General features: G+C 32.8%; 1 protein-coding gene across 1 annotated transcript in view; it reads left to right on the forward strand.

The window, feature by feature from the left end:
- The first annotated feature begins 4462 nt into the window (after window positions 1–4462).
- Window positions 4463–13300, forward strand: part of LOC148272484 (glucose dehydrogenase [FAD, quinone]-like) — a 44327-nt gene continuing 35489 nt past the window's right edge. The window contains exon 1 of the mRNA XM_088239990.1: window positions 4463–4626. The gene's annotated coding sequence lies outside the window, so the exon portion shown is untranslated. The remainder of the gene's footprint in view (window positions 4627–13300) is intronic.

The raw sequence follows: 13300 nt of genomic DNA on the forward strand, positions 1-13300 counted from the left end.
CGACGAAGACACTTTAAATGTTCTTGCAAATATACTCATTTTCGTATACAAATATCGGTTTTTCTTTATAGACAGTCGAAGATAACTCTAACAATATTTTTAGTTTGTCCAAATTTTTGTAGACAAGGACTGGATTCAACACCCTGGGGAGCTGTTAATAATAACATATTGAAACAGAGATGAAGAACTCATATGTTGATGTTTGTGAAGTTAAAGAGCTGAAACCTTTATTTAGAAACCTGTAGATGCCTAGACTTCTATATTCATCATCGCATCATCGTTCCCTTTCCGCACCTAATGATGCATAGGGCACTGCATTGGTACTTCAGTCGCAGTGTATCTTGACCATTTTTGTTACATGAAGTAAGATGATCAGTCTTACGCTTCAGGTACCAGTCCAGGGACTATGAAATATTCTAGTGTGAAAATACCCATTTTAATAAATATTTCACATCAACCATGTCGAGAATCGAACCCGAGACCTCTTGCATGGCAGGCTAATGCGCTGACCATTACACCACGAGGCCGACAAATTCTATATTACCTTCTCTTAAATGTTCTTCATCTCTGTTGTAATATGTTAATATAAACAGCTCCCCGAGGAGTTGAATCTAGTCCTTTTCTACAAAAATTTGGACAAACTCAAAATATTGTTGATAAACCCACCTGGTCCATGAAGAAGTATGGAAATTGAAAAAATAACATTTTCAGGCGTTGCCTAGTAAGTAGGTGAAATAATTCAATTAGACGAATCTCACCCGCATAAATAAAGGTTTCAGCTCTTTAACTTCACAAACATCAACAAATGAAAGAATCGAAGGAATATAGATGTTCAAATATGGGCAGAATGGTGAATGTTACACAGTTGCAAAGTGGCCACTTAAACCAGCCATTGACAGGTCAGAAGCCTTGTAGATGCCGAGACTTCTTTATTACCTTTTCTTAAATGTTCTTCATCTCTGTTGTAATATGTTAATTGAAGATAACTCTGTTAACTTCCCATTGTTATCGGGGCCCTGGTATAGAATAACCTGTCTATTTTTACAACATTTATTTGCCAACTTCACCCCGTTCTCCCCGTTCCCGGAACTCTCCCTCCTTTCTTACTACGCATGTGTGTAAAATTATAATTAATCAAATATATTATGTATAAATATTCGAAACTCGGCTACATGCCACCAAACCGATAATAATTACTTTTAATTTCTATTAATTACTCGCCATTTTACATTTTCAATCGCGCGTTTTGATAATCATATTATTTCGCCCAGCGCAGCGATTAGACACGCTTAAGCGAGTTTATCTTCATAAATGGTATCATTTCGTAATCGATAATTACTTCTGGCCAATACAAGAGAAAGAAATTCGGATTTAAGTTCAATTAATGTGTTTTTGGAAATTGGCAATCGTAATAATAATACGTATTACATTTTCTGATAATATTGACATTATGAACATTAACGCAAAACTTTATAATGCATCTAATTATTCGCGCGTTGGTTGAATGTAAGAACGCGGTACCTACGCAAAAATCATTATTTCATAGCCACGCGTGTAATGAAATAAAATTAGAGGGACACTTAAAGGCCGATTACACGTGGACGATACAATATTGTTTTGTCCCAGGACTCGACCACTGTCCATGTGTAAACTGCAATTTGTATGACAAAACATGGTTCCGTGACATAGTCACAGAGATAGACGGGCAGGATCAGTTATTACCCCTGTAGGGTCCATAGTCCATAGTCGGTGACACACACGTGTTAAATTAGTTCACCTGAAGTAGACTAATGACCGACAATGCAATGTCATCACTTTCTATCGAACCCAATACAACTTATATTACAACTCTAGCAGTATTGCACATAAATACGGGATCGTCGCCCTACAGTACATTCACATCATCCCTACCATGAAGAAATGAACTTCAAAGAAATATGGTCTATAAAGAGACCACAGGACGCAGCCAACATCAGTCAGTCAGTTCAGTTCATGTCAGACCAGCTCGACGACATCACACAGCTCCAGTATGTAGTTCGAGTGCAGTTACTTCAACCCATCATCGCCGCTACACTCGTGCTACACAACCAAGTGCTGTATCTTATTCGCCATGTAATAAATACGCATTAAACACCAACGTCGTGTCTTCTCTGTCAATCTCTAACTGGGGTAGGAACTCCAACCAAACCCTCAACTACTTTATTCCTACACCCCTGATCGCGCCTCTGGGCAGAAACTGTGGACGCTCGATTTACTGGTTCGAGGAAATAAGTTATCTTTATTTAATATAAATGAACCCAATCTCTTACCTTGTGCTGGGGTTCTGACACCTTATTTTTTGGAACTTTTCTCGTGGCATGCAGGATCAGTTCCAGTAGTCAGGAAGGTCAGCACTGGTCGGTGGTTTCTTGATTATTATATTCGATTACACGAGACAGTGGATTCAATGAATTATTGATCGCAAAAATAACTTATTCGCGATCGCGGTGAGTATATCAAAGGCACATGCACACACGATGATAGATAAAATAACAATTCTGTTCTTTTTTCGTTGCATGCGTTTGAATAAAGTATTATTATGTTGGGCCGGAGACAAAACCTGGTACCTACCCACAGTAAGAACCGCAAAATCGAATTTTCGTATTGTCCCAGCGTCCCGCGCGATCGAGGCTGTTCACGAAGCTGGTAAACGACAATATTTTCCTGTACGTTGTATTGTCCACATTTAAACGCAATTTTAAATCTACCAATTTGGAATAATAAGTGACCGGTTTCGTCGCCTTCGGATCATCTTCGAGACTCATGTATTTATTATTAATTTAAATCGGTTTTTATATATTGATAAGGATAAAGATTTTTTTTTAGTAAGGAGCTTTGTAGAAAGTGTTACTGGGTTAAAAAAATGCACTAGTTTATAACATAATAAATATTTGTTCAGATCAACTCTCAACTAATCTATACCTACCGACCCGTCCTTTCCATTTCCTAGCGCACTCCATGTAACAATAATTCTACGTATAAGTGCCAGAATAAACATTATATTGTCAGTTCACAAATAACTCAACTAATCTTTCCTCAAGCGAGCTGTGCCTGCGTCCTTTTAGACCGCCAGCTCCATACAAGCTGTGCAAAATACGGTATTTTAAATTATTTAACTATATTTTAGTTTTAATTTTTTTTAACTTTTTTAACTTTTTTTAATACTATTTTTAAAGCATACAACCTTAAAAATATATTCATAATTTTTAATGTACACAATATTATATCTGTACTCTTTTATTTGTATTTTAATTATCAGTAATGTCTTAGCACCCGATGACAAACATTTAGTTGATGGCTTAGAATTAAGAATAGTCCAGAAACCGCATACGCGCATCAAACAGAAGGCGGCTGAACTACTATTAAAAGAGTAGTTTTACGTTTTGACCCATTAGTTTCTTTGTAGACGTCGCTCAGGACGCAACTCCCGATTTTAATTCAACTATGCCGTGTTGTGTCGTTTTTAAGTGTAGAAATACTACTGGGATCTTAAAGAAACAAGATGGGATCACATTTCCATCTGTCAGATTTTCGAAGAAATCAAAATGGACATTTCGTTAGTGTTGCCAGGGTATTAAATTTCTTTACGCTACTTTGCTCATCTAATGATTGAATTAATGAAAACTGGACCTCGAATTAAACAACGCCGTGGCGGACATTTGACCGACATTATCTTTAAAACATCTTAACATGATATAAAAATATCCATTTTATGTAAAATAAAATTTGTTTTATATAAATTACTCTTGTTAAATGACCCTTTACTTATATACCCTGTTGTGTCAATCAACGTTTCGGCGTGCACAATAAAATTTAAGAGAAATTAAATCATTCATTTTTTAACCTAACATTTGTGTTATTATTATATTTTTTCCCATCTGGCAACATTACGCGGTGATTTCAGGAATGCGTGCGGTGAAAGTGGGGCAAAGTGGAGGGATTTTTGGACACAGTCCGATGTATTCAAATATGATTCTACCGCTCCTTCTGGACTATTCTTAATTCTATGGTTTATCGGGAAGAATATGTTAAATATTTTATTAAGTAAAATAATAATGCAACAACATGTGTATTTTCTTGAATAAACATTCCATAAATTATGATTTTTAAATTTACAAAAAATAATGTTCAAAATGAGTATACTTTGACCCAGACCATGAATTTCACGGCCATTTATTTCCGCGGTTCTCGTTAAATGGCGACTACGTTAGTCTGAGAAAAGAATCAAGCAGGCAGGTAAATGTACTATATGTATTATCTTTTGACCATAAACGTTCACGTGAAGAGCCGGGTTTGGATAGTATGAATAGAGCATAATAATATTCAGTCAGTGTATCCATGAAATCCATATTAAACCATTTGCCGCGCCTCCAACGCGTTCAGTTTCATTCTAGACGCATTGTTAACAAGGTGCATCGGGTGACAGCCCGCCAAAACTAGCGCCCTTCGCGAATTCCATAGACAATTCTAAATGTTTTGGAAATAAAATAGTGTCGGTTGAAAATATAAAAATAGTTCTTGCGTAGGTCTTAATTGAATAAAACATAAGGGAGACCCCGTGAAACAAAGAATAAAATATCTGGAGAGGTGCGTAGATCGATTTTATTTTATTAAAGGAAAAAACTGTTTTATTAAAAAAATGAACAATATATATATATATAAATATGTTTGGATAATTTATATAATGCTATTTTTGTGAAAATTACCTCAAGGGCGCTGTACAATAAATACATATCTAAGCACGTCTTGCAGCTACAGAGCGTACGGAAAGTTGTGATTCTAGTTCCTCGTCTCCAATGAGGAAGTTCAGTGGTTTTTTTAAAAAAAAATATTTGTTAATAGACTGTTAAACTAAGTCAATTTTTTATTTTTTTTATTTTTATATATCGTATTATCGGCGCTACGATTTTTCAATGTTTTGTATTTCTGAAATAACTCCGCGTGTAACGTCAGAGGTTCATTTCCACTTATTCTCATTCAGTTCTTCCCATTGGTCCAGAAGCAACAAGCAGACCGGAAATCTTCCATAGCTCTCAGATCATAGGTTGATTCACATGAACCAGTGACGTCATTCAAAGTAGTGCGTTTTTATAAAAATGTTTATTATTATTTTTTACGTACATTTTCAAGAAACTTTGAGGAACAATTTAAAGCTCTAATTTTTACTCCGCGCAAGAAAACATTTTTTGTATCCAATTTCCCGTAGGGCTGAAGTTCCTCATTATGATGTATTACAATTATGATATATAGGATCTAGATAACAGCACTTCTTGCAGCTACAGAGCGCATGGACAGTAAGAAATCTAGCCCCTATTTACATTTCTTTTTTTATTTGACAAAGAAGCTAAGAGTTTATTCTTCAAAGTGATATTCTAAAAAACGAAATAAAAAACAAATTTATAAAAATAGAAGTTAGGTTAAAACAAGTCTTGCAGCTACTAAGCGCCTGGACGGTTGAAATACTAGACCCCATTTACTAAATTTAGATATTTGATAGTTGATAACATTTACATAATGTAATTTATATAATATGATAGCTAACATCACAATAAGTCTTGCAGCTACAAAGCGCATCGACGCGTGAAGTTTCAGCAACATAAGAATGATTTTAAAAAGTTTACAAAAAAAAACCACAGTAATAATACAAGAGAATACAGGTTGAACAAATATATAATTTATAACATACGCAATAATAAAAAGTATTGTACCTCTTACTGCTACAGTGTATATATGTATTTTTATGTATTTATATATACAGGGTGACTAGAACTGAACCCGTCATAGCAAATTCGCACATAGAGGAGGTAATTAGCTAATTATTGGATCTGACTTTCCCTTGCTAAATTTTTATAGTTTGGGAGATATGTCAATTTTTTAAATTTATTGAGATTTTTCCAAAATTTGCCCTTCAAAAATTTAGAACTTTATTTTTTTCATTATTTTTTTATTTGTTGGTAGTTATAAACATTTTTCAACAATATTTTGAGTATGTCCAAATTTTTGTAAACAATGACTGGATTCAACTCTCTGGGGAGCTGTTTATATTAACATATTACAACAGAGATGAAGAACATTTTAGAGAAGCCAATATATAAGTCTAGGCATCTACAGGGCTTATGACCTGTCAATGGCTGGTTTAAGTGGCCACTTTACACACTGTGTAACATTCACCATTCTGCCCATGTTTGAACATTTATATTCCTTCAATTCTTTCATCTGTTGATGTTTGTGAAGTTAAAGAGCTAAATAAAGGTTTCAGCCATTTCCATTTCTCCACGACTCGGTTTGTCAGGAAGTTCTTCCCGGGGTTGGATGAGAAGGAGGCAGTGTTGAATTTCAATGAATGACCTCTGAGATGGCGGTTTTTATTCATGGTGAACATTGATTTCAACTTGGGTACATTATATTGCACAGTGAAGTCACCGCTGCCTCCGCTCTTCCAGTGAACTTAACCCGAGCTCCCTCAAGCGGTCCTCGTATGATTTATTTCTTAGAGAAACTACCATTTTAGTTGCTCTTCTCTGGACTTTCTCCAACAAATCTAAGTCTTTTTAAAAATAGGGACTCTAGATTTGGTAGGCATACTCCAGTAGTGGACGAACATATGTTTTATACATTTTGAGGAACAAATCTTGGGAGATGTGAGCGAATGTTTTCCTTATTAAGTATACGAGGGAATGGTGCGTTAGTTTGACAATTTGGATAGAATGTGATTCCCATTTAAGATCACAAGTAATCACAAATCTGAGATCTTTTTGTGACGTTACTGCTTGCACCTGATTTCCATCCACGGTATATATTTTATTTGTTTTCGGATTTCTAGTGTTAATGTGTAGGACGGTGCATTTTTCGGGTTCTCATTCTTTTGACCATGGAAAAATCTGATTAAGGTCATATGGTGGCTTATTTTTATGTATATAATTCAATTTTTCTGTACGTGTGATGTCACCGTACTCCTCCTAAACGGCTTAACCGATTTACGTGCGGTTATAATAAATCTTTATTAACTGTAATATACAATGTCATACATACTAAAATAATAACAAAGATATAACACAGTTAAATGGCGAACTCATTGCCATTTGCAATTTCTTACAGTCTAACTAAAACTAAATAGAAAAGATGTAATAAATAATAATTTTAAAAATAAATAAATTAAAAAGTTTAGAAAAACACAAACAGTAAAAACATTACACAATACTATGGTGTCTATTGCTTACATTAATTATCTTTATATATAAATAATTCCACTGTACGTGTGATGCCACCGAACTCCTCCTAAACGGCTTAACCGATTTACGTGCGGTTTTCAGAGAAATATAGATCTTTGCGCTGTGCGTGTTTGTAGATATTAAAATCTTCAATTGAATATGTAAAAAAGAAGTTAGGAGCATAAATGTTTTATTCATCGATCTACCAGGGTTGTATTCGAGGAGAATGCATTTGCAAAAAATGGAAAGATGTTTTTTGTGTATAAATAAAGTTTGTTTTTGAATGTTTACAAACAACATTTGTTTTTTGTGGATCTCAATCAGATTCTTTCCTTAAATTCCTTATAATTTCTACCCATTCAATTTTTTCTATTGGATTTTTGGTAATACTAAAATAATATTAAATTCAACACATTTTTAAAAATCGTATTCCTGCATGAGTACTCCCCTTTTTTGGTGAGACGACCGGAGCTTGACGTTTGCAAAAAGAATGCCATATTTGAAAAAATAATTATTTTATGTTTTGGAATTCAACATTAAACAAGTACCTACTTAAATTTAATATTTTTTAATATTGACAATTTTTATTTTTGGAATTCAATCACAAACAAGTATCTAGGTACCTACTTATCAATGAAAAGTCTTTTTCCAAGCTAATAGCAGGCAAACCAACGTTCGGGCAGGACAACGTCTGTCGGGTCAGCTAGTATTTATATATAATAATATTTACAATAAGTTAAGGCAGCAAACGTATAAAGACAGGCAAAATAAAACATTTTCAATGACGTATTTACCATTGTATATTAAAAGGAAATGCGGTGGAGAGCAGTTTGATGAATATATATTTAAACATAGTGTTTCTGGAACTCTCTTGCAGATGCTTTCCTTGATGCTATGCGAAAAAGACAACTCTACATCGGATTATATAAATATATATACTCCTAACTTAAAACCGACAAAATCCAGGTCTTATATTCCCAATTTTCGTACCCCAAAACTAAACCGATTTTGTTTTTTTTACTAACGTCGTAAGAACGTCGTTAATAATTAGGTTTATTTTAGTTTTAAAGCTGATTTATATTAATGTTGATTTATGTTTCAAGCATTGTATTAAAAAAATAAATTAACACGTCAGATACAAATGATTTTTCGTGTGTCAATATAAATAACTCTTTTGACGTTACTACAAAGTTATGTCGTCACTTTTTCTGACCACTGTCATTCTAATGATGTTACATTTTAAGGACTATAATGTACTTATTTATCGAAATTCCCAGATCCTGCCTATCCTCTTATCTTTCCAGGCCCCCGGGCCCTGTTCCCTGTTCCCTGTTCCCGGGGCCCTGTTCCCCTTAACGGAAGGTGATTGTGTTTACCAATACACCACCGCTCTTTAGATTATTTTCCAATTTAAAAATAAATGACTGTCCAATCAAAAAATTATAATTATTATAGAACCTCTCGCGTACGTACAGATTTTATTCGGTAATATTTTGCGGTGAATTAATTAATTTAAAACCATATTATTTTTGATTGTTGGTTGCCAAAATTACAACACGGACACTTTCTCGTATCCAAAAATTTGTGGTAAGGTAAATTACTATAATATGCAAAATGGCTACTATTATATACATGCAAAATACCACGCTAATTCTTTGTAATTTGTCAATTGTGATCGCTTGGATGTTTAAGATTAAAACCACTAATTTGTATTGCTCGTTTATTGTTCTTTAATATGGCATACAACCAATGAATACTAACTTAGTCGAAATTATAACTTAATATTTTTCTGGTATACCTACTTAATTATATACTTTGTTCAAAAATGTCCAACAGGCATTTTTAATGGAAAATTTAAGGCCAAATATTTCAATAAAAACGTAAACATTGCAGGGTTATTCATTTTTATATAATTCCCCTATATTTATTTTATCAAACTAAAAAATACATGTGTAAGTTTATTTTTTTATTTATTTATTTATTTTATTCACAATATACTTATGTTACATCTATTGAGACATAAATCCCACCTCCATGGAACCAAAGTCCTGTGTTGAGTTTGTTTGTTTGTCCGTCACATCTCCGAAACGGCGAGTTGTACCAGCCTGAAATTTAGACACGTCATTTTAGATGCGATTTCAAGGTTAACGTTGCTATTTTCAACGTTAACCTTGAAATCGAAATATTCGAAAATATTCGAAATCAATTACCTGTGAAAACTGTCTCCTTTAACACATTTGATGCTCCTTCTGCTGCAACCAAACATACTGCAATTCACCATAGTCGATTTTTATTTATTATAACGTAAATATCCAAGTTATTTACAAACAAAGCCAAGCACAGCTACAAAAGCATCCGATCGAACCACTATATTTATGTTGTCAAATAAAACAAAATGGCCACCAATTGGTTGCTAACCAACAAAGCAACATCGCGTGCGTTCTATGAAACATAGTGATAGAGCTTCTCTATAGGTTCACGCATTATTACTCTGAGCTATTAACAAATAAAACATATTTAAAAAAACACTTCCACGTCGTCTATAAAGTAAAATCTAATTTTGTACGAACATGTTTATAACTTCATAAAAATATTTAGTATCTTTGTCGGTAACCTGGAATGGATCTTTTTCAAATAAAAACGTAAGAATATGCACATTTTCGTTGGAGGAAAAGGAAAAGGAGTATCTTATACAAAAAAGTGAAAATTAAAGTGCCACTCTCTTTTTTTTTACCATAAATATAAAAATAAAACAGAGTATTCAAAATATAAAGCATAATAACAAAGCAATGAAATACCTATTAATAGTAAAAATAGTAAGCGAAAAAATCCCACAAAGGCATGGCCTGTTCGTTGGTATACAAGAAAATGATAGTGAATTTTTGCTCCTATAATAAATAATGGACAGCTATAATTTTTGTGTAACATAAGAAAGAAAATGTAAAATATTCTGTAAAAGATTATATGGAACTTTTTTTTAACAATTAAAAAAGGAAATAAAAAATATTTTTAAAAAAACATTAAAATATTCCTTATTATTAAATTACTATAGCGACTGCGTTTCTTGTCATTTGGCTTGCCAACCGCCGGCTAAATGCAATAAATAGCATGATAAATAATAAATAAATAACTAAATAAAAATAGCAGTTTTGGAATATTCTTCATATTTACACCGGTGAAATTCAAATATGTGATTGCGCAGCAGGATTATACGTCGCGAAACGTAAATATTTTAACATTTAATATTAGGTGTTCACGGATGTTCCATTGTGATCGCGAATACGATAAACAACCACGGTGAGAAATTGTTATCACGTCGCTTATTAGCACGTCGATAGTTATTTGTGATTGAGCTACTGTCTAGTTTTAAAGATCGTATCCATCTTACTTTACGATTACCAGCTAAAGCTGGTAAAGCTGGTGGTGGCTTGTAAACAAGAGCAACATGATAAAAAGACTCGACTTATTTGCTCCATATGTTTCGATGCATATTTATTCGATAATAGTAATCACTATTAAAAATAAGATAGGATAAGAAGCTTGTGTAGCTTTGAAACCGGTCGGTAGAAAAAGGAAAAATAAATAATTAAAAACAAAGTTGTGTTATATTTGTTTTATACTAAATATTGTTTGAACTTGACCTCTAAAGCTGGAAGTTCGATAACCGGTTAGTTTGCCTAAGAAATTACTACTTAAAAGGTCCATTAGCATCATTCCTTATATTGACATTGATCTAGGATATTTTTAAAAATTTTATTCATTATTCCGGTTCCCATGCATTTTTTGACAAGTTCAAGAGTTCAAATTTTTCTATGCAGATTTTTATCTTTATATATATCATTCCTCTGTACGTGTGATGTCACTGAACTTCTCCTTAGCGGCTTAACCGATTTACGTGTGGTTTTCAGCGAAATGTTTATCTTTGCGCTGCGCGTGTTCGTAGGTATTAAAATTTTCAATCAAATCTTTAAAAAAAAAGTTAGAAGCATCAATTTTTTTTCGTCAACCTACCAGGGTTGCATTCGAGACGAGAATGCATAAACAAAAAAAGGAAGGATGTTGTTTTTTTGTGTTTAAAATAAGTTTGTTTTAAAATGTTTATAAACAACATTCGCTCTTTATGGATCCCAATCAGATTCTTTCTTTGCATTCCTTATAATTTCTTCGCATTTATTAATTTTTATTGGATTTATGGTAATAGTAAAGTAATATTAACTGACATTAAATACAGTTTTAAAAATCACATTCATGGATAAAGTAAGCCGAGTTTTACATTTGCAAAGAGAATCTTTACAAACATAGACATTTAAAAAAAAAAGAATTATTTTATGTTTTGGAATTCAAACATAAAAAAGTACCTATGTACTTAAATTCAATATTTAAATATTAATAATTTTTAGTTTTGGAATTCTAAAAAATGAAAAATCTTTTTCCAAGATAATAGCAGGCAAGCCAACGTTTCAGCAGGACAACGTCTCTCGGGTCCGCTAGTTAATTACAAATTATCATTTGACTATGTTTATTTATTTTACAGAAACATACAATCGACAATAAAAAAAAAAATAATAATAAATCTTTATTAACTGTAATATACAATGTCATACGTACTAAAATAATAACAAAGATATAACCAAGTTAAATGGCGAACTCATTGCCATTTGCAATTTCTTACAGTCCAACTAAAACTTAATAGAAAATATGTAATCAATAATAATTTAAAAAATAAATAAATTAAAAAGTTTAGAAAAACACAAACATTACACAAGACTATGGTGTCTATTGCTTACATTAATTATCTTTATATATAAATAATTCCTCTATACGTGTGATGTCACCGAACTCCTCCTAAGCGGCTTAACCGATTTACCTGCGGTTTTCAGAGAAATATAGATCTTTGCGCTGTGCGTGTTCGTAGATATTGATGCATTTACAAAAAAAAAATTTAAAAAATGTTGTTTTGTCTATAAAAAAGTAAGTTTTTGAATGTTTATAAACAGCATTTGTTTTTTATGGATATCAATCAGATTCTTTCCTTAAATTCGTTAAAATTTCTACCCATTTATTTCTTTTTACTGGATTTTTGGTAACACTAAAATAATATTAAATTCAATATATTTAAAAAAATCCTATTCCTAGATAAGTACACCCCTCTATTGGTGAGAAGACCAGAGTTTGACGTTTGGAAAAAGAATGCCATATTTGAAAAAATATTTATTTTAGTTTTTAGAATTCAACCATAAACAAGTTCCTACTCAAATTCAATATTAACAATTTTTAGTTTTGGAATTTAATCACAAATAAGTACCTAGGTACCTACTTATCAATTAAAAATCTTTTTTCAAACTAATAGCAGTCAAGCCAACGCGCAACGTTTTGGCAGGGCAACGTCTGACGGGTCCGCTAGTATTTAATACATTTTTACATCTTCCAAATATTAATTTATATTATAGAAACATTAGTAATGAGAAACACTTTTAACACACCTGCATTTTTTTTAACACAATTTATTTCCTTTATTTTATTGGGAGGAATATAAGGTTTAAAGACAGACCAGCGAAGTTTCTAAATATCATATCATACATATTCGGGTTGTGGTCCCGTGGCTAGTGTCTCGGACTCACGGCTCAAAGGTCCGTGGTTCGAATCCCACTCTACCCCAACTTTATTCCATTTTCTAATAGTGTTCATTTTATTGGGAGGAATATAAGGTTTAAAGACAGACCAGCGAAGTTTCTAAATATCATATCATACATATTCGGGTTGTGGTCCCGTGGCTAGTGTCTCGGACTCACGGCTCAAAGGTCCGTGGTTCGAATCCCACTCTACCCCAACTTTATTCCATTTTCTAATAGTGAGTTATTTACAACTCGTTGGGATTGCCCCTAAAAAAATATTTGGATAAATCATAAGAATGCAAATATTTTTTTTTTTTTTAAAATGGTATTACAAAACGGTGTGTTTGTGTGTATTTGTGTAGGAGTAAGTGTTCAAGTGTGTATAAGCGTGAGCATCGTAAAAGCAAGTGGGAGCGTATCGCAGCCAGATAGAAT

The sequence above is a fragment of the Micrasema longulum genome, unplaced genomic scaffold, assembly GCF_059751315.1.
Source record: "Micrasema longulum isolate JH-2025_06_02 unplaced genomic scaffold, ASM5975131v1 h1tg002322l, whole genome shotgun sequence".
Classification (NCBI taxonomy): domain Eukaryota; kingdom Metazoa; phylum Arthropoda; class Insecta; order Trichoptera; family Brachycentridae; genus Micrasema; species Micrasema longulum.